Below are 5,257 nucleotides of genomic sequence, written 5' to 3'. Positions count from 1 at the left end.
GATAAGTACTTAATCCGTACTAGGTTTTACAAATGGTTAAAGCACTCCGTCTTAAGGCCACGAGTGGCCTACCGGGACGATCCGACCGCCGTGTCATCCTTAGTGGAGGATGCGGATAGGAGGGGCGTGGGGTCAGCACACCGCTCTCCCGGTTGTCATGATGGTATTCTTGACCGTAGCAGCTACTATTCGATCGAGTAGCTCCTCAATTGGCATCACGAGGCTGAGTGCACCCCTAAAAATGGCAACAGTGCATGGCGTCCTGGATGGTCACCCATCCAAGTGCCGATCACGCCCGACAGCGCTTAACTTCGGTGATCTCACGGGAACCGGTGTATCCACTGCGGCAAGGCCGTTGCCCACAAATGGTTATCACAGATTAAAAATTGCCGGATGCAAGTTAAAGATGGCCCTTGTTCAGGACACCCTTCAACGTCTATCGTTAACGCTCACGTTAGAAACGTCAACGAAATTGTGCTTACCTATCGGAGACTCACAATCCGAGAGATTGCAGAAGAATGTAACAGTTCAGTTGGATCACGTCATCAAATCCTGACACAGCATCTTGGAATGCATGGTGTTGCCGCCAAGTTCGTCCCACAGCTCAAGAATCAAGACCAGAAGACCTCCGCCTCGCAATCTGTGAAGAGCTTTTGGATCGCGCAAATGAGAACGACATGCTCCTTAAGGGAATCATAACTGGTGATGAGACGTGATTCTATGGCTATGATGTTGAGACCGAGGTTCAGTCTTCACAATGGGTCGGGAAGGGTACTCGAAGACCCAAAAAAAGCTTGTCAGGTCAGGCCAAATGTCAAAGCCATGCTCATAGTTTTCTTTGACTTTGACTGATTAATTCATAATGAATTCGTGCAACAGGAACAAACAATTAACTGGTGGTATTATCGGGACGTGTTGAGACGTCTGCAAAAAAAAATATGGTAAGTAAACGGCCTGTAACGTGGCGAGACAATTCATAGCTCTTGCATCGCGATAATGCACCCGCACATTCATTCCTCTTGGTGCGTGACTATTGCACAAAAAACGAAATCATTGTGATGTTTCAAACTCCGTACTCTCCAGACCTGACCGTTGCACTCTTTCTTTATTTCCAAAGTTGAAAACGCCGGTGAGAGGACGAAGATTTGCTACTATAGACGAGATAAATGAACATTCGCAGACGGCGCTTCGCGCGATCCAGCAAGAGGCGTACAAAGACTCCTCCCAGAAGTGGAAACGGGGTTGGGAGCGGTGCATCAATTGTGGAGGAAAGTGTTTCGAAGCAGACCACGCACAGTAAGAAAAAGGTAAGCGTAGAAAAATTATGTGGATAAAGTTCAGGAATTTTTTGAACAGACAGCGTATGAAAACGTGGAGTTGCCGAAACGGTCACATCGTGCAGCATAGCAATGTACAGAGGAACAAGTACCACCACACACAACCGTACCAGACGTCGCAGCTCACTGAGTAGACTGCTGGGACATCCACATCCACCGTGGAGCTATGGTTAAAATCCTCATTAGACTCCTTTATTTTTAGACGTCCGTCCTCTAGTTCTCGTCCTTTATAAGCAGGAAATCATTTTGTCACATGACAGTGGGATCCATTAAACTGCTTGCATGTGTCTACTAACCATGCCGTACACAACCCAAACTGCTTCCGTCAGGTTCATGTGGTATGGCTTCCCGATGGAGTACACAAATGATGAATACAGCGACATACTTTGGTGCTGGGTGCATCCGATAACCAAGCTTATGTGTATGCTGCCACAGTACCCTCAAAGGCGCCATCTTGAAAAGAATGTTTTTCGTCACCTGGAGAAACGACCGAGCGAGGTGGCGCTGTGGTTAGCACATTTGACTCGCATTCGGGAGGACAACAGTTCAAACCCGAGTTCGGCCATCCTGATTTAGGTTTTCCGTGATTTCCGTAAATCACTTCAGGAAAATGCCGGGACGTTTCCTTTGAAAGTGCACAGCCGACTTCCTTCCCCATCCTTCCCTAATCCGATGGGGTCGATGACCTAGCTGCTTGATCTCCTACCTGGAACCAATCAACCTGGAGCAACGCCTACGGGAAATCGGCAATCTTCGGCGTTGAGTAATGGACAGACATCGTCCGAGGACTAGGCGTACTTCAGAGAGAGAACGCGATTCTTGAAACCGTTCACCAGTCACATCCGCGAAGTACCCGTGATATTGCAAGGCAGCTTCGGATATCTCGAAAGACTGGTTGTTGAACCGTTGCACGATGAAGAACTGCATCCATATCATTAAGCGTTGACTCAACGCCAGTGGCCAAAAGAGTCCATTCGACCAGTATAGTTTTGTGACTGGCTTTTGCACCAAGTGGAAGATAATGAACATTTTATGATGGCGTGATATGGACTGACTAACTTCGCTCGTGAAGATATTTCCAACCTCCAGAACAGCCATTGTTAGTCAGTACACAATCCACATGTTACCCGCGAACGTAACTCTCAGACACCCTTTGGCGTAAACCTGTGGGCTGGAATCGTGTGAGAAGTAGTTTTCGGCCCTTAGCTACTGCTGGACAGGTTTAAGGCGCTCCTGTACCGTACCTTTCTTTGCAGTACTTTGCCTGGTGCTTTAGAAAACGTTCCATTTGGTGTCCGGCGACAGCTATGGTTTCAGCTCGATTATGCATCGCCACACTTTGGAATAAATGTGCATAACTATTTAAATGGAGCGTTTCCATGGAAATTGATTGGTCTTGGAGGTCCAATGTTCTGGCCTCGACGTTCCCCAGATCTTAATCCATTAGATTTTTATTTGTGAGGACACTTAAAAGAACAAGTTTATAGTTGTTGTGTACATACACTGCTGGCCACCGTAAATGCAACACCAAGAAAGACAAGAGGTAGCACAAAAAAATTTATTTTGTAGATAACATGTTGACCAAGTATCAAATGATTACGTTTACAGACGTCTGTGACATGTGGTTCCTGCCAGAATCAGTAGCCAGAGTAGCCGCCATTGTTGGAGATCACCGCTGCCACACGTCTCGGCATTGAGTCAAAGAGACGTTGGATGTGTTCCTGGGGTACAGCAGCCCAAGCAGCTTCCACACGTTGCCAAAGATCATCTGGTGTGGCAGCTGGGGATGTAATCTGGGTCACTCGTTGAGCAACCATGGACCACATGTTTTCCATCGGCGAAAGATCCGGAGAGCGAGCCGGCCAGGGGAGCACTTCAATCTGGTTATTGACGAAGAACCTTTGGACAGTGCGTGCCACGTGTGGTCGCGCATTATCCTGTTGAAATATGGCTGTGGCCGAGCCCTGAAGGTAAGGAAGGACAACTGGCTCCAGCACCTCGGATATGTAGCGCCGGCTATTTAAAGTACCGGCAATGCGTACTAGAGGCGTGCGAGAGTAATATCCAATACCGCCCCATATCGTAATACCCGGTGCAAGACCAGTGTGGCGGTGCATAATGCAGCTGTCCAGCATCCTCTCTCCACGGTGTCTCCACACTCGAATCCGACCATCGTGGTGCTGCAGACAGAAGCGTGCCTCGTCAGTAAAAACAACGTCATTCCATTCTGCCATCCACATCCGTCTGTCATCACACCATTGGCGACGGAGACGTCTGTGGTTCTGCGTCAATGGTAGACGAAGCAATGGACGTCTTGCGGACAGACCACTCTGCTGTAAACGGCGTCGAATGGTACGCGCAGACACTGGATGATGCGTTACAGACGCAATGTGCTGTGCTATGGTTCGGGATGTCACTAAGCGATACGTCACTGCCATACGCACAATTTGCCTATCAGCACGTGCAGTGGTGCACCGACGTGAATGCGATCGACCACATCGGTCCGTCGTACCCTCCTGCACCCAACGGTCACATATCCGCATTACAGTTTTTTGGTTTCGTCCAACACGACTGGCGATTTCTCTGTATGATAATCCACAATCTCAGTAAGCCACTATCCTTCCTCTGTCGAACTCGGATACTTGATCAAACGATGTTCGCTGTTGTCTACGAGGCATAACTGATCGTCTTGTGAAACAACCACAAGGTAAACACACGTGCCGAGCGTACACTCGTCGAAATCGCCAAGCCTTAAATGGCGCTATGAGGTGGCGCCACAGGCGCGCGTGATGTGCGTCTGCGCTGAAATTCTAATCAGTTGCATATCTCATCGCTGCAAACCCATGGTGTAAATTTCACTTCATTCGGATGCTTCCTTCAGGGTGTTGCATTTACGGTGGCCAGCAGTGTAGTTCCGCGTAGTCAGCGCGTACACAACTTTCCCACTAGGGCGCGCCCCACTAAGCACAACAGCGCAGGCGCAGCGCTCGTCCGTCTCTGCACTACGAGATTGCGCTGTCTTAGAGACGGACCAAATTCTGCTTCCGCCGATCCGCGTATTAATATGTAACGCAGCCAATGAGATTGCTGCTAACGTAGAACCTTTTCTCGTCGCGCAGTGATACCTGAACGCTCGAGGTATTATAACGAGTGTACAGACCTCCGATTAGTCAGTCTGCGTTAGTCTGTACCTGTCTGCATCAGTCTGCATTAGTTTGCATTAGTCTGTACCAGTCTATAGTCAAGTTTCAGTCTGCGTCTAATAAGATTATCATATTCCTGTACATAGCCATCAAGATAAATGAATAGACACTTTCTCAAGTATCAGAGATATGTGAGAATAAGATTAACGTACCAAGACCAAAGGAACTTCAGATTGTCAATTGTAAATAGCATCCAGAACCAAGTTAAGTTATTTTTACGCTTGTTATTATTTTAATAAATGTGTGTGAAAATTAATCAAGTTCTGTTTAAAGTTGGTCACCGTCAATCTGCTACTCTAAGCGTTCAAGTGGCATTTCTATCGTCTGACCTAACGGCAGAAGATAAACACGCCACGATAAGACCACGAGACATATTGCTGACACTCGCCTACTTCGCTAGAGCGACAAGTCAAATAATCTGATGGTGTGTGTACCGAAGGTCTTACAGTACGCACACCACTATAGTATTCCACCCATGGATGTACACACCCTAATAACTCGCGTGCATGCAACTTCGGCAATGGTGGATGCAGATGTGTTGCTTAGGGTCCGACAAAGTATGGTCCAGCGAATGGCGAAATTTTTGCAAATACAAGGTGGTCGCTTTGAATATCTTCTCCAAAGTAAACGTTGCTCGTACATGTAAGTACCGGCTCTATGCAGATAACCCTGTAAGTCAAACGTGTAGAATGGAATTGTTACGCATAGCATAATGTG

The 5,257-nt window shown here is 47.6% G+C and overlaps 1 pseudogene; it reads right to left on the bottom strand.

The window, feature by feature from the left end:
- Positions 1-242: 242 nt before the first annotated feature.
- LOC124582926 lies at positions 243-360 on the bottom strand (annotated as a pseudogene).
- Positions 361-5,257: the final 4,897 nt, after the last annotated feature.

The sequence above is a fragment of the Schistocerca americana genome, unplaced genomic scaffold, assembly GCF_021461395.2.
Source record: "Schistocerca americana isolate TAMUIC-IGC-003095 unplaced genomic scaffold, iqSchAmer2.1 HiC_scaffold_43, whole genome shotgun sequence".
NCBI classification, from domain to species: domain Eukaryota; kingdom Metazoa; phylum Arthropoda; class Insecta; order Orthoptera; family Acrididae; genus Schistocerca; species Schistocerca americana.
This window is presented reverse-complemented; position numbering and strand designations above follow the sequence as displayed.